Source organism: Strigops habroptila, chromosome 10 (genome assembly GCF_004027225.2).
Source record: "Strigops habroptila isolate Jane chromosome 10, bStrHab1.2.pri, whole genome shotgun sequence".
NCBI lineage: Eukaryota > Metazoa > Chordata > Aves > Psittaciformes > Psittacidae > Strigops > Strigops habroptila.
The window spans coordinates 2,983,174-3,007,373 of record NC_046359.1 but is presented as its reverse complement, the minus strand read 5'-3'; the positions used below and the strand labels follow the sequence as shown (position 1 = coordinate 3,007,373).

Below are 24,200 nucleotides of genomic sequence, written 5' to 3'. Positions count from 1 at the left end.
TCTTGCTGTACACATTACGCTCATGGTATTCCTTCAGCTCCTGCATCTTTGTCTTGGCTTCCGCTCCTGCTATGTCAAAGGAGTCAAAGTTAGACATGGGTGTATTCATGTGTAGATTTAAGTTCACATCATCTCTGAAAATCAGGTGAATATTTAAAGATTAAATATTATTAGGGTTCTAAATTCAGCTTGCTCTGAAACATTTGGTTGGTTACACCAGAGTTCTACACTACTTGATTGTTAGGATCTTACTTTTTTTATTAAGTAAAACAAAATATTCCTGTATACATAGGAAAGGTTCACGTCCTATTGGTGATTGATGGGGTTTTTTTTTCTGTGAGAATATAAAGCTCTCAAACATATACTATAAAAAGTAGTGCTCTAGTGGACTGTGACAGACAAAGCCTTAACTCTGGTGCTTGGCTCGAAAAAACACCTACCACAACTTTTCATCTCAGACTAGGAGATAACGCAGGAGGTGCGAACAGCTTGAGGCAAATCACTGTGCCTGCCTTACAGGCGCACAGGCGGACGCCTCGAGGGTGCGCTGGGCTTGAGCCATGTAGATACAAGGCTCATCCTCACCTGGGGATCAAGGTTTCCTTTTCTGCCCGAGCCGCAATACCAGTATTACTACAGTAGGCAGCAGAATAGTCTTTTTATACTGAACTTTGTCACATGGTTAATATTTATAAATAGAAGTATTTAATATGTTTTTCAAGTTAATCATTGCTGGCAAGTCAGATTTGTGAACGAGGTGCTCTACTTGAACCCTGCTACGAGCAAGAAAGATGAGAGATGGTTAAACCACTGTAGGTGCTTGTTTGGATTGTTTTGAAACAGAGTTGTGTCTGAGGATATTGTAGGCATGCGATGCCTCCTTCTAGGTCTCATTTTCTGGGAAAAGGCCATGGGTTAAATTCTGAAACTTTTCAGGGTTCTGACCACCTGACATACTAGCAGTAGGTGGATCTCTCAAATATACTGTTCACTTTCATTTGCTTTTCCATTCCTTGTGTGGTCCTGACGATGCTTTGGTAACAACTGGCACAGAAGTGCTACCCTGTCATCATCACTGTTCCTAACCACGATGTTCGTAGGTTTTCTTCAGTGTCCTTTTGAATACTTCTGATGCCATTGTTCACCATTTCTAAAGAGTTTGAAACAGGAAATTTCGTGGGTTTTCTTCTGGCACAATATCTCTACTGGAGTGACAAAATAGTTCCTCAGTTTGTATTTTCACTCTCATTGCTTTTCTTTGACAAAAGCTCTTTGCAGTGAGCATTTGAAAGCTGATCATTATAGCATTGTTTCCAGTGTCTTCAGTCTGAAAGTGAAGCTTTAATGGGTTTTGAGGGAACAAGTTTCATATGCTCTTGCTATTCCTTTATCCTTCCCCACCAACAGAAAGGAGTGGTGTCCAGCCGGCTACTGCAGCCTACGTTCTTAAAAGGGAAGGTGCAGTGTTTCCAAAAGAGATACTTGCAACTTTTTGAAGAGAAGCTGCTGCAGCATGGTGAAAAAAGTGAGCCTGCCTTGCTAGGACACCTTACCCAGGTTTTGAACCTCTTTTTGCAGCAAGCCTCTGGCTATAGGGAGATGAGAATGGCAGCTGGATGAGTTGCTCCCCCAGCTAACTATCATCTGCACTGGGGCTCAGGCACCTTAAGTGAATTACAAGGCCAGCAGCTGGCTATCCCTTTCGTAAAGCGTGGCCAGTTCTGACATACTTGTTCCGAACACTTTGAAACACCAAGCAAAGCTCTAAGCCCTACTATTACCCATGAGGTACACAGATACTGGATATTGCTGGGTCTTGTCTGTGACATGAGGCCAGCACTCTGTTCCCCATGTGCCTTTTTCTGTCTCCTTTAGAAAAAAACACATCACTGCTCTTTGCGTGTAAACTTTTTATGATTTCCTATTTAATTCTCTCCTGCATAAAATAGAGCTAGATGAATACAACAGTGGTTGAGGTGTTGCACCACAACAGTGGTGAGAGGAGTTGCATATCCCCTCCTCACATAAGTCAGGATCTTATACTCTACACCAGTGCCATTAAATTTGTTGTTTTCAGGTGACAGTTAAATCTTGGATCACAGCGTTTCTGTAAAGAAACATGTGTTCTGGTTGTACAGGCTGCAGTATAACAAGAATTTGAATTAGTTTCTTTTTATTCTTTTACCGTTTATCCTTTATTCTTTATATCCTGTACCCCTGTATATTGGTTCTATGTATATACAGTGTGCTCCTAAAAAAATAATTAGTAGTTTATTGTCAAAAAAAAAAAGTTTTCTGCATTTATTTCCATCTGAGTATATCAGAACATAATGGAGTGAGAGGAGGATATAAAAATGAGCAGCCAAGCAACAACAGAATAGCACAGGAACTGGGAAATCTGTTCTAGCAGGACTGAGGAGTGAGTCGTGTGCAGGAACAGGAGAGAGCTTTGAAGCTTGATCACCTTATCCGTGGTTAACAATGTAATATTCTATTCCGCACTCTGAAATGATGAACACGTTCATAATCAAATCCATAGACAGTAACAAGCTGTCAGTGACAAGAGTATTGTGGGATTTTTCTTTCAAGAGATCCTGGTTTTGTGAAAATTACAGAAGCTCCTCTCAGAAAGGTGTAAAATGTAGCATGTTCTAAAACATTTTCTAAACACTTGCTGATTTTGTTAGTGATGCAACAAACTTGAGATTTTATATTCCTTTCTTTAGTGTTTTAGTACTGATGAAATACGTTTTTAATGTGTCAGCAGCGACCAAAGGGAGTTTACTGTGGTTTTGAAGAATTGTGAAATTAAAGGGTTTGTCAGGTTGCTGGGGTCTATGTGTATTTTCAGTTGGTCATGAAGCAGAATTGGTGCCCAACTAGCTGGGTGCTGTTGAGGGTTAATACTTCAGCATTTTGTTTTGCTTTAGGTTTTGGTAGTTTCAAACGTGCAAGACTGGGTTATGTCAGCTTTACAGACAATGGAGATTCATGTGTAACCCTGTGAACAGTCCGGGGGAGTCTTGTAAACTAAGGACAAACATGATGTTAGTAAAAGCCATGTTAAAGCGAATAAAGTGATTTGAAAATAAGAAATGCTGAATCCGATGTTTATGAGAGTAGGGTGTCTTTCTTAGTTTGACAGAAACTGTAATGAAAAGCAGCTGAAATAGCTGGTAGGAGAATATCTGGCTTCTAAAAAAAAAGTAATTGCTTCAGTTTCTTTGCTGAGATCTGTAAGATTAGTCTGTTTGACTTGTTCTCTTGAAAAAGCACAGGATACTGAAATCTAACCAAATGCTTATTTAAAAGTCTTTTGGAAAAATTCAAGTAGACTTAAGCAACTATTAAGAAGCTACAATAGAAACACAGGGCCGGTAATTTGCAGCCTGTACTGAGTATCTTTGAGCAAGGGGTGCTACCCAATAATTAATTTTCTTTTTGTAATTTCAGAATAAGATATTTTTGCAAATACCAATTTCTTTTAACTTTTGAAAGTAATTTTGGTATCTCTTTTTACTGTTGCTTGCAGTTAAGATGGCTTTTCTTCCCCGGATTTTGCTTCTATTTTATTACATGTCTTTCCTGAGCCGTGGTTGCTTGCTGCTGTGAAACCAGCAGAGGGTGCACAGAACACACGTAGTCGTGGCTGTTTCTTCACAGTCCACTGTGGTGCTGACATGTGGAAACCAGGTAGCTGTCCTCTTAAGTCCTATTCAGGTGAGGTACCATGAGATTTGAATATGATTCTCAAAATAATTCACTGTTGTGCTTTAGCGCGCTGGTTTTCATTCAATTCGTGTGTGCACACGTTAACTGAGGGTGGTTCTCCTGTGTTGTATGCTAGGCTCAGGGTAGTGTATAAGTTCCTACTCACCTGGCCTTTAAACACCTGCTGTAATTAACAGGGATTACACAGTCATCATTTTCACACATCAAAGCCTACTTTAGAAAATGCTGGTGAATCATAGTTGTTTATCACCATGATATTTTATGAGAAAGGTCTGTGAAAGCAGAGGGTTAGATATTTCTCTTTTTCTGACTGACCATAACAAAACCACTTCTGATATTAAACTGCATTAGCACACAGAGGCTCTGCTGATGGCTGCCACCCTCCCATCCCAGTCCCACCAGCGAGCCTTGCCTGCTAATTCCCAATTTTTATCTTCTCTGGCCTATTACAAAGTAGTTCAAGGACTTGGATAACTTTTGAAAGTTTGTCTCCTTTTATAAGTCCTGGGCTCCTTTTTGTCGGAGTGTTTCTGCTTTGCTTGATCCTGAAATGCTTTTCTTTTATACATCAGAGAAGCGTGGTCAGGAGACCTCAGTTAAGAAATGTAGCTGAGGAAATCTGCTTTTCATTATCTTTAGATTTATGGGGTGTTTTTTTTTGGCATGTAGAAATGCTCAAATTATCTACCATTTAGTAAGTTTTATTCTGTTGAGTGCTCTTTTTAACTGTGTAATGTATCATGTCTGGAAGCGGACCAGCCAAGTATGCCTCTGGAAAGAGCTGGGTAAAAAACTTTCACCTAAACCCATCTGCTCTGGTGGTGGGGGTTAGGATTTGAAGACCTTTATAGATTTGTCACAGCTTTTAGTAGGACGATTTTGATCCTATCATCTTTTGTAGATTAATCCGTTGTATTTACATAGACCCTTAATGATTCTGGTTTTCTTTGTAGCATAACTTTTGCGGGCTTGCATCTATTTAGATTAATTTATCTGATCCTTCTCTGGACAAGATTCTAACCCAGTAAAATATTGATAAAACTTGTTTCCAGACTAGGAATGTCGTAAATATGTTCACATGGTTTTGATATTTGTGGGTAATGTGGCTGGTGAGAGATATGTTTCAGTAGATAGGTACTTTCATTGTTTTTAGACTGCTTGTGTTGTCTTATTATCAACTGTGTAGGGAGTCGGTGAGCTGACAGAGGTTAATCAAATACTACTCCAGAGGAGACTGGCGGCTCTGAATAACAGGCCCCCTTCAAATCCTGTCTTTCCAACAGGGATTCCCTTTCTCCTGGCAGTCATCTCTTGCCTCCTGGCAGGGCTTGCGGGTGTCTCACCATTCCTTGAAAGCCAGAGCTGTTGCAGCACTCGTCTGTGCAGTCCCATTTATATCTCAGTTTTGATGTCCATGTGCATATCCTACCAATTGCAACAGTTCAGAAATGGGAAAGTAGCTGTAATCTTCCATTTTCAGCTATTAACCAGACTCTAACATCAGTCCAGTGAGAAATACTATGAATGCTTTAAAAATTTTTTTGCATGGCATTTGGTCATTTATACAATGAAGTCTGATGAATAACACAGACCTTTGGCTTTAACCACTTATAAAGTTGCTCAAAATGAATAGTATTTATTTTACTACGTTCATCTGAAAGATTTCTTAATGAAGTCATTGCCTTCATGTACTCTGCTTTAACAGTGAATGTATTGCAATAGCGAATATCATACAACATGAAAATCATTTATCTGTGTATTAGTATTTAGTAATAACTTATTCAATATTTTTAGTATATTGAAAACAAGTATATTTTATGTATAATTTCGTATCTTAATGTAGAATACATCACAGGTACCATTTTCTAAGACAGAAAAGGAGTCTTCCTAAGTTTAATGTGTAGGACCATATAGCTGTGGCACCTAAGTGGCCCTCCCTAATTTAATTTCCGTAAGAATAATCTGAGGGGAAGGAAGGAAAAAACAATCTTTAGTTTAGTTTCATTATATGAACCTTAATATACGTTTAACATCAGTATGATACAGTTGCATACTATCACTGAAGGATTTTTGTGTCCATCAGTGAAGTACTTTTATCCTGTGTTTGATTTACCCTTACGTTTGGCTGAGTTTCTAATGCTTGCTTGTTAGAATAAGTGCCTAAGTCTGTGAATTAGTCTAATCACAGAAATATACTCATTAGATCAATTTCCTGTTAACATGTTTCTGCTTTGTAATTTCTCTTATTTGTAACTTTTTTTCAAAAGTATCTTGTTTTTCCAGCATCTTGTTGGAATCAAAATCGTTGCATCAAATGCAATTTGATTTTTGTTTATTTATAGCAGACCAAGCTCATTTCTAGCTGAGTTATGCTGTAATTAAATGTCTTACTTTGGATCTCAAAGCTTTAAAAAAAATTCTTCGTATTGTTACTTGTAAAAAAATATTTCATCATTCCAATTGAGTCTTATTTTTGTAGTTTTTAGATGAAAACAGAAACCAGAAACCTGCAGTTGTCCTAAAAGCCTTTTCTTGTGGATTTACAGACATCGTCCTGTGGTCTTCCTCTCACCCCCCTGTCCCTCTCCCCTTGCTGGTTGTCCTTGTAGAGGTAGGAAAATGTCAAACCAGCCCTAAATAACTGGTATAGACTCAAGTTTTGAAGCTTCTTCAGCCTGCTGAGATCCCTCAAAATGTTCTAATGTTAGTCGGTCATTTTAATGTCAAAGAGCAAGTTTCAACCTACCTGTGGTGGGGTTTGCTTTCTTAGGCAATTCTTTCCTCACTCTAAACCATAGTCCATTGACATCTGGGATGCACAGGCTGGAAAACAATGAGTTGAGCAGCTCGTTATGTATATAATGCCAGCACTTCTTTTTTATTCCCAGATAAACACCATCTCTGCCTCAAAGAATGCTCAGGTTCCAGTAAGGTAGCTAAAGCCTGTGATGTCTAACTCAAGGGCTGTTCTTACACAACAACATGGGTTCTGCAGGGAAATGCAATACCTAGTTGCAAGTACAATAGGTTTGAAGTGTAACATTGTACCGACTTACTGTTAGTCTCATTTTTAATGGCTTGAAATGGCTGGGAGGAGGGGTGATGAAAGGAGGTTGGCATCTAAAAGAGCAAGTGATGTGATGTCTGCTTTGCTTTACTAAAATCTAAATCTCATTTGTACTAAAATTAGTTTGAGTACAGTTTGGGTCAGCTGAGATTTGCCTTCATGAGAGCGTTGTATCTACATCTGTTTCCTTAGTCCAGTGTTACCTTTAATACATTGGCATAGTAGCTGGATTTTGTATTTCATTTTTTTCACAGTGCTTTGTACTCAGTGCATCAAGAGCAACCCACAGGTTTACTCTTACAGTGTTGAAATGTGAAAAGAAATGCCAGAAAAGTAGCGATTTTCTTGTGATAGCCTTTGTTGTGAGTGGCTAGTTTCTTATCATCTCTTTATTAAGATCTTTTGAGGTTCTGCTCTGAAGTTCTAATTCTTTCTGTGTTTTTCCTCCATACTACCGTGAATATCTTCTCACTCTGTTCAAGATCAATGTGATTGTACTATTGCCTACAGCTGCTGAGTATGATTAAATTACGTTCTTTACTGTGAATTGAAGGAAGCAAGTTGTCCTTGGTTCAGCTGTGGCAGTTATTTTTCTCCTTCCTAGAGACTGGTGCAGTGCTGGGCTTAAACCACCCCAGAAGTAAAGAAGAATCTGGGTTTACAACTCTTTGGGCTTTTAGAGTATAACTATGCTTTCAGTTTTCACATGGGCATGAAGTCTTGTCAAATACAGATTCAATAAGGTGTTTTTTAGAACTATTGCTCAAAAAAACCATGGTAGTTGATTTTTATCCCAAGCAGTAGGAAAGAGGAATTTGTGCCGTTTTATTTATATCAGCAAATAAGGGAAGTTGTATAAGTCCTTTTCCTCTTGCTAGAATCAGTTGTGTGAAGGAGGTGCAAAGAGTACTTTTCGCAGAGCAATACCTATATTTGATTCAGTAGAGGTTATATTATTTGATTGCTGCTGGAATTATCTATATTAGGGTAGTACAGTAGGTCCAGCACACACATCTGGATAGGTCTCCCTGTGTGGAGCCAAGGGTAGCAGCCATGTCATTCATGACCTCATATTGTTGCTTCTCTGTCTTGGATTCTTCTACTCCTTTACCATCTGGCCACTGTGTTACCGAGGGCGTGTCAGTGCAGTAAAATCTCATGTGGTTCTTTCCTCCTGTCAAGAGCTCTGTTTCTGCACTCCTTTTGTAGCAGAGAGAAGGAGAAGTCTCCCAGCTTCCAGGTTTTCTAGATCAGGCAGTCCAGCTCCTGTGGAGACAGAAGAGAAGCAGCGTTTGGATGTTTAGTGAGCAGCAACTGGAAAGGTGGCAATAGGGATGGCTTCAAAGACAGCTTGGGTGGAGAAGCACAGCAGCAACATGTCTAACAGCAGAGCATAAAGGTCATTCTCCACAGTGGAGTCAGAGGAGTAAGGAGGTGGATGGACTTTAGCACAGTCACTTTGTTGCATGGCAGATGAAGGAATACGTACGGACATACCCGCAAAAACTGTTACCTGTGTAAACCAAGAGACAAACTTCGTTGCATAGGTGGCTACAAAGCAAATGGAAGTTTGATTAGCTCTTGAAATATTGTTTACAAATAATGACTGTACATAGATTCAAAAGGTGAGAATCAAAAATAACTAAAAATTATCATCTTGAAAATAAGATACGTAATATTTATAGTTCTTTTAGATATAAGAAATCAAGATTTGAATATGTATTGAATTATATCATTGCTAAACAAATTTATGTTAATATATTACATCCACTCAGCAAAAAGTATAACAGCTCTGTTTAATTCCACATCAGTATGTTTAGGTGGTTATTTTAGAGTATGAAGTTAACTTTTAGAGTATTAAGTTATTAAGAGTAGAGCTAGCTACAGGAAAAAATTGAAAACAAGATTAAATAAATTATCAAAATACTCTTACTTTTTTGCTGATTTAAATAACTTAAAACTAAAATAATTTCAACTTAAGCAGTCTTTCCAAAGGTAATTTTACTTTTCCATGTTTCGCACTGCCACTGTCAATGCTAGACCTGAGGTTCCCAGGCCTCCATGTCAGGCTGCAGCACCAGGAAGCAGACATGCAGCCCAGTGGGTGCTTTCCTTCTCCATCTGCCCATGAGCTGGACACGACTGCTCAGCAGCTCCGTCATCAGTGTTTGATATGTGGGATGTCCTGGGAAAGCACAAGTTCCCATAGCGGTGGGGCAGGAAGGAATGAGGAAGTCATCTCCAGCTCTTTGTTGGTCGAGTAATGCAGGTGCAGAAAGTTCTTATTCCTTTTAGAGCAAAGTGCAAGCTTTCCCTGCGGTTTGCCAGGGCAGGGTGTACTGCACAGTGAATAGTATCAGTTTCCAAAGGTCAGCTTCCTTAAAGATACTTATAGTATCAAGAGAATACTTATTTTTCACATACTCATGTAATTGGGATATGAGCCACCCACCCTACTGTTGCTCATCCACCTGTAGCAAAGCCCCAGCAAGGTGATGTTTCCCAAATGAGCTGCTTTGAAACAAAATCTCAGACCCGTCCTGCTGAGAAACAGCTCTGCTGGCAAACCTTGATAAAGCTGCTGCTGCTCATTTTATTTTACGTCATTCCTATCTTTCTTTTAAGACGCTTAGAAAAATCTGACAGACCCAGGAGAAATCATAGTCTCATTTGGAAGGAGTCAACAAAATTACTTACTGTTATTTCCAATTCTCAAGTCTCCAACATGGCAAACTTTTTACTGCCTAGGAAAGGGATGAAATTTTGAGAGCAGGAACTATGTATGTCTTCTATAAAACGTTCCTATTTTACACCGTTATTCTGCAAATTTGAGCTTGTGTGTGAAAGCATGAAAGGAACTGACATAGAAGAGAGTCTGTGTAACTGGAGTTTTCCGTGTTTATCAGAGCATTGTGGTTCCCCATTGTTGCTCCAGGCACGTTCTATATCCCAAACAAAAACTTGTTGTTCTAAACCATATCTTCAATGGCGACACAACTAGAGACGCTAACTTACATTACCTCAGAGATCACTACAGACAGCAGGGCTTAGTTATGATAGAAGTTGTTCCTGGGCTGGTGAGATGTCTACCTCACCTGTTTCCCAAATTTGTGCTTGATGTCAAATGAAACACTTGGTAATTTCCAGTAACGGTGATGGGCACGGGCCCATCAACTCTGGTATCGGGAACAGACACTCATCCTGCTCAGCCAGCCTCCCAAGAGGGTGAGGAAGGCACCCCTCAAATGGCCAGGGAGCTGAGGCCAAGCTCTCACCTCCGCCTCATGATCAGTACGCATCCATAATAATTTCAGGAGTGTATAAAGTTAATAATAGGAAACAATATACTGCCCAAATATTAGTCAAAATGAAGTATTTATGGTTAGATTAGTTTCCCCTCTAGTAAAGATAGTTCGAAAATTATTAGACCATTCCTTGTCAGTGGACAGGTCAATGAATTTAAGAAAATTTATGACCAGTTCATATTATGCTATTATTACAGAGCAGATAGTATGTTTCTTCATTTTATCTTATGTGTAAGCTGATGGCGGATGGGATGGATGTTGTTTTGGTAGCTATTGATTACACAGTTGCTTTGTGCATCAATAGTGACCATCTGAAAGCAATAATTATTACTTAAATATGTTATGTAGTTGAAAGCTCTCCTGCCTAATAATAAATGTCTCTGATTTCTTGTTAATACTTTGAAAAGTAGATTGAACTGCTTCCCCCCTTGATTATGCTGTTTGTTTTAACCGCTCCTTTTTATGATTAAATTTAAGAATCCATTTACTAACCCAGCAAAGCACATTAAAAATGTGACTAGTCTGATTAAAATAACTGGAATTTCTTACATGCTTAAATTCAAGCACGTGTGAGTGCATAGTTGCAGTAGTGCCTACATGAAAAAGGGATAAATAAGGCAAATATGGAGAAACAGAAAATAATGTAAATGCCACTTGTAAAAAATTGGAAGATGAGTTTAAAAACAATACTTATGTAAATGATTATTTGCTTACTTGGAGTAAGCATTCTTGATAAAGCAGTGACAAGTTCTAAAGTCTAATATGTTAAAACACACCACTTGTTTGTCCTTTTGTTGAGTTTATGGTTCTGTTTCCCAGGTTTCTGTTTTCCTGACATTGTGGTTCAAGGTAGATGAGCCTGTGAGATTTTCTGTTTTGTTTTTCTAATGAAAAAATTCTTTCCTATCCTAGAAGGTGCCATGCTATTCTAATTTAAAACAAAAATGAATAAATAAAAAAAAAGTAATTTCATGAGACTGAGTTGATTTCCCTAAGTTTCATATTAAAAGTTGGATATATGTTACACAGAAACTACCACCCCACCAGTGAGCTCTTGCTTGATGGAGTTAACTTTGGTGGATTTCTAAGTATTTCACATAAAGGAGTTTAATCCTCTGAAATGCTCTGTGCATTATCTTTAACAAATCATTCCCTGAGATTCTCCTTCCTCCCATCTGCTTTCAGCAGCGCTGCACATTTTTCATAGGAGCAGAAGGCAGATTTTTCATTAGCACTGTGAGATACGATACTTTCCTTGGCTTTTAATTAGGTTTTTATAAAGCAATTACATTTTCCAGGCTGCAAGGTTTTTAACTGAGACACATTCAGTGATGTTTTATTTGTGTCTATTAAACCATATTTCAATACCTACAATTGAGTGTTCGTAAGCCTGGGTATTGTCTGAGTAAATATCATGTCACCAAGATCCTTGAAGTTTTAATTACAGTCTTGCTGGTGTCTGAGTGCTTTTAGTCCAGTGTAATATTTAGCTTGACACTTTTAAACAGATTGAAATTCACAACACTTTTCAAGTCCCTGTTGGACAGTCAGGATATAGATGTAAATAGCTACACATCCTTAATTTGACTCCTTATCTGCTTTTATTTTATATTAACTTTGAAACTGTATTATTCAGTTACTGCACTGTTTAAACAAAGAAGACTCCCAGATGTGATTTGTATGGAAATTGCTATGCAAAGTAAAGCTGCATTTTAGTTGCCTCCAAAAATCAATGTGTCATCACATTAAAGGATTCCTATGCCATAATAGATTATTTTTGCTCTGCAGGATATGAAAGTGCCATTTTATTCTTTGCTCTTGAAAAATCTATTTTTCAGCACAGGAAACAAGTGATTCCACCTTTATCAGGTTTCTTTAGCTTATAATTGTATAACTATGAAAAGTAATCAATTACAAGGCATGGTGATCTGGCCATCAGTACTAAAGATAAAATAATAATTTCAGTCTCAGAGGTTACACAAATTCATCATTCCCTTCCTTTGAGGCATCTGTTCATCCTGAGTGTGATACAGAGCACAATATAAAAGCACGAGTTTTCAAAGACACAAATTTTGTTCCCCAGCAGGTGGGTGTAAATCCCAATGGAATTGCACTTGGGAAGTATAGCAGATTTTAAATCAAAATATTTGATAGTTCCTGGTAGTTGTGCTGTAATCAGCCTATCTAGGATTAGCTTATCACAGAATAAGCATTCTGTGTGTGCTTATAGATATGCACTTACATAGACTTTCATGATGGATTTATTTTTGTGTCTCTTTCCACAAAGCGTAATATTTCCTATGATCATAAGTTCCCTTTATTCAGGAACAACTCAGCTCTTGCACACACCATCACCTCATTTCTCAAGGCACTTCAGTCAGTATTTAACTTTGTGTCCAAAGATTTTAACTTGAAATAGTTGAAGTTCAGTGCTGAAAAAGGCTGTATTCGTTTTGAATCATGGCTAGTTATACAAATGTGCTATTTTATCTTTCAAGCTCTTGTGCTAAGATATTTGTAAAATAAACCAGTGAAGTTAGGAATAAAATAGGGATTTTATGGTGATGGTTAGAGTATTGTGTCTGCTGTTTTTCTGTAAATTCCTTCTTTTTCCTTGTTTTGCAGAGATCAGAGGGAAGTACAATATTAACCTCCATAAACCTTGACCTCTCATTGTATCTTTATTTTTCTCCTTATTGTATCTCATCACCTGAGCGTTTTGACTAGCACAGTCCTATTTCCATGCTGTGCACTCCCCATTTCAGACAAGAAGCTTCCCCACTTGATTTCTTTTTGGAAGGAATCTGGGGCTCTCGTTTAAAGACATCAATGATATGATTTCAGAAATTCAGGGGAATCGGGCATTTTTATTTGTGTTGACACCTTGTCTTGTACGTATGAATAATTCATAGGACTATTATTCATTATATGAATTGTAGTTTAATGTGAGCTGGATTGAGTGCTCTGAAGTTAAGATCTCAAATGGCTTACTGTAGGCTTTAAGTGTGATACTGAATGAATTGCTTAACGTCTCAGTGTCTTAGTTTTGCATTTATGATCAAGGTATGGTGGCAGTATTTCCTTTATTCATTTTTTTCCCTTACATGTTTTGAGTGTGGTCTTTTAGTTGAGGAACAGGATCATGTGAGCTGTTCACCCAGTTTTGGGGAGGATCAAGCATACCTCTCCTCATCTTGATAGGTGCTTGTCTCAACTGCTCCCATCACTTCCTGTGGCAGCATTACATGTAATACCTGCAGATAACCTGCTCCTGGGCTGATTGTCCCTGTGCTAGAAAACTCTTCTCCACAACTGCATTAGTAAGTCTTGTCTTCAGCATGATGAACACGGAGAACAACTGGTCACCATCCTCTTCTCATAACAAACTTTCACATATCTTAAATATGTTATCATGTCTTCACTTTTTCTAGACTAAACAATTTAAGTCTTTCAACCTTTCCTTGTTCTACATCTGTTACTTTTTTTTGGTGGGTTTTACCTGGACTCCCTCCAAGTGTCTCCTTCCTCCTGACAGCCCCGCAGGCAGAGCTGGACACATTAATGCACTCAGGGCCTTGCCACTGCTGGTAGGGGAAAAATAATTACTTGATTTGCTTACAGTATTACTGTGAATGTATATCAGGCTGCCTTCTTCTGCAACTGGATATCATCCTGATTTATAATTTGCTTATAGACTGCTGTAACTCCCCTGCAGATCCTTTTTGCAGTACAGTTGCCTGGCAGGTCTCCTTTCTATACTTGTGCCCTTGATTTATCGTTCTATGGTAATTTGCACTTCTCTTTGTGGATCTAATGTATTAATTTCAGAACATTCATCCAAATTACTGTTATTAGGGTGAATTCTAATGCACTTTTGTAACTGCTTGCGACATCACAGGTTTATATCACATCAGATTTTACAAATCTCTCTTGTCACCAACGTACCAGCTCCTCAGATACACAGGTGCTGGAATTACAGCTAGCTTGCTTTGAGAAACCCAATGAAAGGTCTGGCTGCGCCCACCTCTCTGGTGACAAAGCAGCAGTTATGTTGTAGGATGTAGTCGAACTTTTCTCTGCTCATCACTGTGCCAGCACATGGTGCCCCGAGGTAACTGACATTTCATCCACCAAAGGCAACACTCAGATGCTAAATAAGCCTGTGCAGAGCTACAGGTTACAGCAGCAGTATTCTCTCAGGCAGAGCTTACTCTGAACTAGTAAGGTGGTTCTATGTTGCATTTCTTTTTCTAGCATGTTTGCAGGTTTTTTTTTTTCTTGTATTTAGTGCTTGTTCTTTTCCCTATGTCTTTGCATGATGGATTCTTTGCAGTTCTCCCAACATGCTAAGCTGTGTACTGATACCTTTTAAATGACTCCTTTGGGACTTGAAGTATCTCCTGACATAGCATACTGCTTGCTTACTCTGCACTGGGTTAATTTGCTGCTGTGCCTTCAGTGCTACCTTTCTGTAGACTTGTCCTCTCATCTGAACTCTTTCCCCCTTGGATAACCTTTGCCTGGAGGTGTCCTGGATTAGTCCCTGGAGCTGACTGTGGCTGCATTCCCTGTGCTCCCCTAGCATTTGTCTGTTCTTCCTTTCCTAGGAATCATGAAATCTCTCATTTTATAATCACTTTCATTTTGTTCTCTTTTCATCACTAAATTCTTAACAGTTCTTCTACAAAACTAAAGCTAAAGCTAGAAGGCCACCACCTGTGCAGTGTCTTTTATCACTTTATGGCCTGGCAGATTACTTCACCTGAGTATCTTTTTCTCCAGGAGAAATAAAAGAGGTGTTTGATACCAAATTTTGTCTGTATTCTAATTTTGAAAGGCTTTTGAGTTTTTACATACTTTCATGGAGGAGTTCTTCCACGCAGGAAGCCAACAGAAGTCTGTTTTGGAGATTGTCTTCACTCCTTGAAGTAGCCAGGGTAATATTTTTAAGAGCTAGTAATCCAATCCTTTCTGCAAAGCAATTGCAACGAAAAACCACAGCCTGCTCTGACCTCGGAAGTCTAACATTGTTTTAAAACATATTCTGCAGCTTTCTAAAATGCATTTGGAAGAAACTTCCTGAAGAAACTACCAGGGGTTCTGTGCCTCACCAGTATAATGGCAACCACAAAGAAATGAGGTATAACCAGCTATGACCTTACCCTTGCGACAGGTAGTCAACATGTAGTATAATAATCTTCCCTGAGCAGCAAACAAAGCAAAGCTAAGACTGACAGGGACTTCTACAACCTATATGAATGTAAAAAAAGGAGATGGACAAGATAAATCCTGTGTTGACAGAACACCCAATGAGAGCATTGGTCTCAGAGTGAAAACTTTATGGTTGACCTCTCTCTTATGGGCTGGACTGCAACCCCACATCTGCAGGAAAGGATGTATGTGGTTCAGCTACTTGACCATGTTTCTTGTTTTCTTTGTTTAAAACATGTTTTGTGATAGTTACTTCAGACCTCTGTAAATGGATGACAAATAGCCACATTTCGGTTAAAACATAACTTACTTTATAGCCATTCCTTACCCTGCTATCAGTGCTATTTCAGTAGCTCTCTGGGTAACAACAGCATTTTTCTTTCTTTGGAAGCTCCAAATATTAGAATTATTTAAGGGAGTGGTTTTGGATTCAGTGTATATTCGTACTGATAGGTTATATATCATGGGTATTATATAATGCCTGTAATTTAAGAGTCCACAGAGAAAACAAAACATTTACAGTATTCTAAGGCATTTCCAGGGAGTGAATAACTATGATTAAGTGAATAGGCCATTAGCTACCGCTATTACTCTGCTCAAATGCAGCTGAAATAGCATTTCTTTAGTGGTAAAAATATTTGGCAGCACTGCACTCGCAAAAAAAAAAAAAAAGAAAAAACCAAAAAACTTTACAAATGACATTTTTGGAAAGTCCTCTACATTCTTAGGAATCTCTAAAGAAGCTGCATTTAAAGGCACCAGACTCAATTTTCCTAGGCTAAAACTATTTAAGAAATACAATAAGTATATAATTTAGGTGAATATTATATTTAAACAATCTTATGCCCACATATGTAGGAATTCAATAATTAAAGTAGCTATGGGGATGAAGTTTTCTTTGGATTGATTAAGCCTTCTCACTCAGTTATCTCCAATGCATTGTACATGTTTACTTCTGGTCAGATGCATTTGTTCTCTGCAGTACCTATATTTTTCCAACTATTGATATCACTGCAGAAACATGTTCCAGAATTAGAGAAAAAATAAATACTGGTTCATTTTATAATAGCAGAATTACTAATGAAATCCTGATAGCAAGATTTTTCTATTAGTGATATGAACCAAAGAGCATGACCTGACAGTTAATAATGACTTTTTTTTACTTCAGTTTTGGGGTTTGTTTGTTTTAATGCTATTTTGGCATCGAGATTGTTCTTTTTAGTCCATCTTAAATACCTTTTATTACCATGCCTTGTTTTATTTACTAAAAGCTTTGCTTACAGTAAAGGAATTTTCCTTTGTACTGAATTTTGTTCAAAAGAAGAAATATAATATGTCTTCAAGGTAGAACTAAGTGTCTTCAGATTATTTTTTAATTGAATATTCTTGACAGCTTAATCTGATTAGAAACCAACTATCCTCTGAAGTTTCTTTATCTTCCTCTGCCTCAAACAACTTGTTGATATATTTTCTTGCTTTGCATAATGTCAGATCCCTTCAGAAGTGCTGGTGTTAGTTACAGTAAGAAAAGATTATAGTAATTAGCAAGACTATTTCTGGTTTAAATCCTTTGGTGAACAAGAATGCTATGAATTTGGCTATGTTGCTCTCTGGAGATCCTTGGCATCCAGACTAGGCTGCGGTCTTCTGCTGACTGGAGCTGATGGATAACTTTCTGTAGATTGGGTGGTCTGTGATGGAGCTGAGGAGCAAAGACTCTAGTTCTAGTGATGGTCTTTTTTAGGAAAAAAAAAAAAAATACTGTCTCTGCATAACTGAATGAATTTTACTTTAATTTTCCCGTTTCTTGAAAAAATAGTATCTACTGACAATAGCGTATTTGGAAAAGCTAAAGACATTTAGAGGCCTAATATTGAATGCCTGAAACTAAATCCCGTGGTTTTAGTAGTGGGCATGTGCAAAAGGGATAATTTTAAAAGCAGTGGTATCAAGCAAATGCAACTACCACCTTTTAAAAACAGGTTGAAGCCTTTGTTAGTCACTGTTAATGGAGAAGAGTGGTGACGGAGATGTTTCTGTGTTGACATGAAAAGTGCCTGTATTTTAGAAGAAAGGTGGGCCCAGTAGCTGGTACAATACTAAATTCTCTTGTCTTGTCCATAAGGATTTCTTTTGGTTCTTGCAGTAGTGTAAATAATACTGCTTATTCAAGTATTTTGCTAATTATTATAATTCTTTATGCAGAACTATTTCAGTTGGTTTTCCTTAAGAAGGATTTTTTTTTTCTTTTTAATGTATTTTAAGAGCTAGATTTAGGCATTCTAACATGTATAAAATGTGATACAGGTGAATGTAGAAACCAGATTTATTGAACAGTTCATCCAGTTAAACCTCCAGTATGGATTCAATAGTAAGTTGCTGGGAGACCATAGCTGGCATAATAGCAGCCAATAGCCTTCAACTGGTGCAAGAGCCTGGCCTATGCCCTTAAGCTCTGTCATCCCATAATGATTATCTGAGGCATTTTTATACGTTGTAGTATTTGATTAGAATAACTGAAGTGGATGCATGGTAACACCACTATAGGTTCAATCAATGTTTTTAGAATTTACAGAGAGACAGCTGACTAGGAAATGGAGTTAATGATCTGAAAGAAAACAACCTAAAAATGAAGAGTATCCTTTGCTTATTTAATGCTGGATGGATCTACCATCAATACAGAGACATTTACAGAATAACAGGAGTATGGGAGTAAGAAGCATTCTGTTTACATAATTTATAAGTTTTTAAAGTGACAAAATATTTTTAGTGCCAGGCCTAACAAGACAGAGTCAGCACTGGCATTATTGGTTTTATGATCAATAGTAGCTAAGGTCAGAGAAACCACAAGTATGGACAGATCATAACTCGCGCCTAAAATAAAGTTATTTAAGGCATTAATTAAAGCTAAATGTAAATAATTACATTTAAGTGTAGACTGGAATTTTCAAGCAATCTTCAGGATCTTTAAGAGAAGCTCTATGCTGCAAAGTTCACCTCTCATGGCTATTCATACGTTTCTAATTCATCAAGGATGCAATTCCTACGCTGCAGCAACCAGAAATGGTATTTCCACTGCAGAGTGGTAACTGCAGAGGGCACCTGGGAAGGAAGCTGATAGTCTCCACTGTGTGGCTAAAGCCAGGCAAAAAACACAATTCTTAGACAGCAGAGAGGCACATAGACACAGTAATCCCATTCATTCTGCAGGGGGTGACTGCCTTTCCCTCATCCACTAAGCGGGTCATAGAGGAGATCAGGTTGGTCAAGCAGGACCTGCCTTTCATAAATCCATGCCGACAGGTCCTGATCACCTCCTTGTCCTGTATGTGCTGCATCGTGACACTCAAGACACAGTAATCCCATTCATTCTGCAGGGGGTAACTGCCTTTCCCTCATCCACTAAGAGGGTCATAGAGGAGATCAGGTTGGTCAAGCAGGACCTGCCTTTCATAAATCCATGCTGACAGGTCCTGATCACCTCCTTGTCCTGTATGTGCTGCATCGTGACACTCAAGATGATCTACTCCATAACCTTCCCCAGCACTGAGGTCAGTCTGACAGGCCTGTAGCTCCCCAGATCCTCTTTCCAGCCTTTCTGGTAGATGAGTTCCACATTTGCTAACCTCCCCAGTTAGCCATGATTGAAAGTGGCTTGGTGAGCCCTTCTGCCAGATCCCTCAGTACCCTTGGGTGGATCCCATCCAGCCCCATAGACTTGTTTGTGTCTGAAGTGCTGTAGCAGATTGATGACTATTTCCCCTTGGATTATGGGGGCTTCATTCTTCTCCTTGTCCCGGTCTTCCAGCTCAGTGGGCTGGGTACCCTGAGACCAACTGGTCTTACTATTAAAGCCTAAGGCAAAGAAGACATTAAGTACTTCATCCTTTTCCTCAGGCATTGTCACTATGTCTCCCACCACATCCAACCAAGGATGGAGATTCTTCTTAGCCCTCCTTTCATTGCTAGACTATTTATAGAAACATTTTTTATTGGCTTATATTGCAGTAGCCTTCGAGTAGTGCACACCATTAAAAAACAGGAAATCTGATAATTGTAGACACAAACCTCAGGGTTATAAAGCGGTCATGAATAAATGTCAGCTGCAAATCAGAAAAAAAGAGCTAGCCATCAAAGCAATGAATTTCTGGAACAGTAAGCAAAAAGATGTTAAAAAAAACCAAAACAAACAACTTTTAGGGTAGGGCTTGGCCAGATAATGTGGAGGAATATGAGGAGCCTGCACACTGAGATGTTTGTGCCTCCTGTTCCCCTACTTTGTACCTCTCCCATTCCACATAGCAAAGGACTGTGGACAGTTTTCTATGCTCCTGAGATTGCCTTTGGGAACCAGACACAAGTATTCAGTGAGGTGGGACACAACAGTAAAAAAAGCAAGAAGACACTTCAGCTGTGAGAGAAGAAAAATCTAGGTTTGTTGGTTGTCTCAGGATCTCAACAAGCCATCAGTGTGATGTAGCCCTGACATGCTCAGAGAGGTGTAAGATCTTCAAGCCCACTTCAAGGTAGGGATGCTAATTTGGATTTCTGCTTGCTTCCTCCATGTTATTGGAAGCCCAACCATCAGTTACTGCTTTGAGACAGTACAAGGAGCTGCTCTGTGCTACTGCCAAACAATTTGTTAGCTGACTCCAGCTGATATTCAGTGACTGTGCAATGACTTTTTATCTACTTCGTCACAGTGACCATTTGCGGGAACGCATCAGCCCCACAACTTGGGGGCAGCAGCACCCGACCTGTCTGTTGGGTGAAAGAGGTGCTGGTGGTGAGCACCCCTCTCTACCCATTGGCTTACACCAGGGGAAAGCACAGTTTGGGACAAAGTACATTTACCTGGACCCTGGCAGCAAACAGCTCCCTAAATCAGTCACAGCCACCCATAGGCTGCCACAGCTCCTGCAAGGTGAAGAGGTCCATCTGAGGTCAAGGCTTATCCTGCGGGACCGATGCAGCACAGGAGCAGTCGTACTGTGGGCGCCTGGCTCTCCTCTCCCAGGAGCCATCCGGCTGTGTGGTGGGGATGCTCTCACCATGCATACCAGGTCTCGGCACCACCCAACACTGTGAACCCATCCCTTACTGCTTCAGCACAGAGCAAAAGGGTTTGCTTGAACTGCCCCTGCTGTGTTTATGGATGTGCCTTTGCCTTGAAGCAAACCAGAAGCATTCCCACAGTCAAGCCCAGAGAGGAGAGATTAAGGCTGTTCTTCATTAACACCTTGAAGTGGTGTTTGCGGTTTCCATCTCACACCCTCTGCCTTGCTATAGCCACCCTGATGAGTACTGTTTGGCTTGAATGTAGATGAAATGTTCTAGCAAGTATGTCAAGAGTTGGCTCATGGTCAAGATTCAGTCACGTTAACTGTGTAGACATACCCCAAAACGAACATAAATCTTTGTCTCCCTTGTGGCATGGCAGCCTGCAAAGCTCGAAGACAGCAAACTTGGATGTTTCTTGTCTTGCAAATGTCAAACATTCAAAAATTGTGGCTTCAAAAATCATGAGACTGGCTTTAAAATCTTGAAATCTTAAAATTAAGGCTCTGGAAATCCCTTTTATTTTGCCTTCTATTTTTTCTCCGCCTCTTCTGAGCCCATCAGCATGTTAAACCATATTTTACACCTTTTCTTTGCATCTATAAGCATACAAAAATAAACTAAAATATGAAAACTTAGATTCTCACATAAGCAGCTCTCTTCAGAAGGAGCAGCTTTACAGAAAAACATCACACTATGGAGCTTACAAGAAACTCTCCAGAGTTGACAGCGCTGGATTTGATAAAGCCAAGGACTGAGTTTGGCCAGAGTTCTCGCACAGCTGCAATAAGTATAGAGTTTGGATTACAGAATTCTCGCTGAAGGAAGATATGTATGGATTGAAAAAAACCAGGCATAGATTATCTGAAAGGAGGGGAAGAAAGTGAAGAGGTCAGAGGTGGCTACAGTTGTTGGCTTGTGCAGTGCATGCATTTGCTGTCACACACCAGGGAAACTGCTGCAAGGCTGTGAAATTCCTCCTCCTTTACAGAACTCACCCACTCCCATTAAAAGCTTGTGGATCCCAGCCTGTATTTTGAAGAACTGGCAGCTGGATTATCACTTGGTACCCTAATCGGGTCTTAACTAGAGAATGCAGCGTGCCACTGGACTGTTCATTTCTAACTGATACTACATATACCACCATATTCAATGCAGAAAAGCTTTTAAAGTTAACCGGATTTTTAAATCATGTCGTATAGGATTTTAAATTGGTTTAAATAATAATATATACTACTTTTCTGTCTAGTCTAAGGTCTTCTCATATTTTAAACTGTTTCGTGTGATTATTAAACTGGCAGATCCTTGTTAGTTTTAAAATATATTTATAAATAAATTCTTTAAAAATTTAGAGATCTTGTTATCCATTGTAATGAAGTGTAATTTGAATTTAGCACATTGTAGATTCCCTTTTTCCTTATGTCCTTGATATCTTTATGGTATCGAGATTTTGAGATATATTCTCATACTTCTGCTTAATGTTTGCCTGTTAATTTGTTTTAAAAAAATTAAATGTAATAATCTTTTTGTATACGGGTACATAAATAATACAATAATTCAGATATTGACCATTACTCCTCATTTCTTCCCCCCAAAACAAACTTAGATTGAGTCATATAAAACACCATCATAATTTTCAGCTTTCCTACTACCTCTTCACTTATGACACCACAATATATAACATCACATTATTTATTATCTTAAAAGGTACTTTTCTAACATCAATGACAGGGGTATCATAATTTAATTCAAGTATATACAACCATCAGCATTTCCTTATTGCAAAGGCTAAGACGTTTGCCTTCAAGGAACAAACAGATCGACGTATTTTATTATCAGTAGTCTACTCCCTACCCATAAAATTTCACAAAAATTTAAAGTAATTTAAATTATGTGGGTTTGATGCTGCTTGCTAACATCAGGAAAAGTTTTGCATTTGCTATTAATCTCTATCTGGTAACTTCAGCCTTAATTACACCGCGTGTTACTAATTTTCCCCCTGTCAATTAACACACTAACGTCACACTGTTTTATACAGAGATTCCTGTTTCTGCTTTTGAAGAAAATGCGTGGGGCTCATCTCACTTCACTTTACCCTTGCAAAACATTTACACAGCGAAGCTGACTGTTTTGTCTCTGTAGTGCAGAGCGAGCGCTATGTGCTGGGGGTGGGACACCCACATGCCTTTCCCAGCTGCGTGTTAGACACTTAGGTGAGCATCGGAGAAATTCTCCTCCCATCACTCGCTGGCTCCAGATAACTCTGGCTGTGCATGTGACATTTATTGTGGGTTTGCTTGCCTGAACAGTAGTGTCTAGTGCCAATAAAGATGTCCTGATGGTTCCCATGCTAATGAGGCAGGAAACCTTTAGGGCAACTGAAAAGGCACTCAACACCTAAGCATGGCTGAGTCCCATCCTTGGGTACCCAACTCAGGTGAGATGAGTGTATCCTTCCCCCCGAGCTGTTCCGCATGACTGGAGTGGCTCCCTTATGCATTGTGTGAGGCACCTCTGTGTGCAGCTTCAGCCCCTGTGGAAAGGCAGCAGTCACTCAGGAAAAAAATGCACTGAGCATTTCGAAAACATGCAGCAGTATTACACAAGGGGTTTGGAACACTGTAGAATTACCGCGGAGGCATTGTCTTTATTTCCAGCCTGGATGGTTTCAGGTCACAGTAATATCAAGCCATCCACTTCTTTGTCTCTTTTGCCTGCAGAAGCGGGGCATCGCTGACACCATGTGCCCATACTGCCCTGTGTGTTGCAGGCTTTGCCTGTGCTCAGCCTGGTCTGCCGTTGGGTTTGTGAGCCATGTCCCATTGTGGTGGCAGGACCCAGCTGGTGCCAACAGGCCAATGCTTGTTCTTTTTTTCCTCCCTGTTTCCTCCCTTTTTCCCAGACGGATTTCATCAGATCTGTGTTTATGGGTTGGGAAACACTCCGGTGACTTCAGGCAAGCGGAGCAGGTTTGGTTTTGGATCACAAAAAGAACAATGATAGTCTTTTAAGAGAAGAGTCACCATGACACGTACATCTTTCCGTGTCAACAGGGTATCCACTCTTATGCTCCTGGGCGAGCCACTGCCTAGGTTTTCTTTCAGCTGTGTTTCTGACAGAGCAGTTTCTCTCTCTTTCCCTTTCATTGTTAGCAAAAGTCTTGATCCCAGGGAAGATCAGAAATCCTAGCCCTGACTTTGACAAAAAGACAAAGGTAATTTTGGTATCTGGATGTCTACAATTCTTGGTGAAGTCTCTTAAATCTTTATAATTTAAAATCCCTAGAGCTGTTCTTGAAGAGGCGCAGACATCTGGTTTATCTCAGCCTCAGGACTTCTGACTTCCTGTAACAAGCGAGTTTTTGTGGGAATCCTTCTCTGCCTCAGCAGCCAGTGGGCTGTACATCATGAGTGATCTGGCTCAGGCTGGCTCACCCGTCCTTCCTTCTCCTATTTCCTTCTTTTCCACTGGAAAAAGTAGAAAATATCTGTGTGTATTCTTTATGCTGCTATCTGTCTGTAGCCACGTGTTTTTCAGAGGAAAGCCAATCTCTTCTTTTCACTTGAAAGCCAATGGAATATGTCCCCAAGTATCAAATCAAATCGGATTTATTGTTAATTGAAAGTGTGCTTTATGTTGCGTTTACTGATTAGTTTGTATTTCAATTTCTGCTGGCCTCCCATTCTTCCAGTTCAGAACTGAAAATACAGTATTTTACATCACTGGGAAAGAACGCGAGGCTCTCTCCACCTCAGGAAGCAAGTTATTTCACTTTTTTGAGTAGCTCAGATATATCATAGAGTGAGAAGCAGAAAAGCTCTGCCAAA

The 24,200-nt window shown here is 39.3% G+C and overlaps 1 protein-coding gene across 3 annotated transcripts in view; it reads left to right on the top strand.

The window, feature by feature from the left end:
• The window catches only part of SCAF8 (SR-related CTD associated factor 8), a 207,242-nt gene that overhangs the window by 65,291 nt on the left and 117,751 nt on the right, over positions 1 to 24,200 (top strand). The window contains exon 21 of one of the 3 annotated variants that reach the window (XR_003993557.1): positions 3,533 to 3,693. The exons of the other annotated variants lie outside the window; for them this stretch is intronic. The gene's annotated coding sequence lies outside the window, so the exon portion shown is untranslated. The remainder of the gene's footprint in view (positions 1 to 3,532; positions 3,694 to 24,200) is intronic. 3 annotated transcript variants of the gene reach the window in all.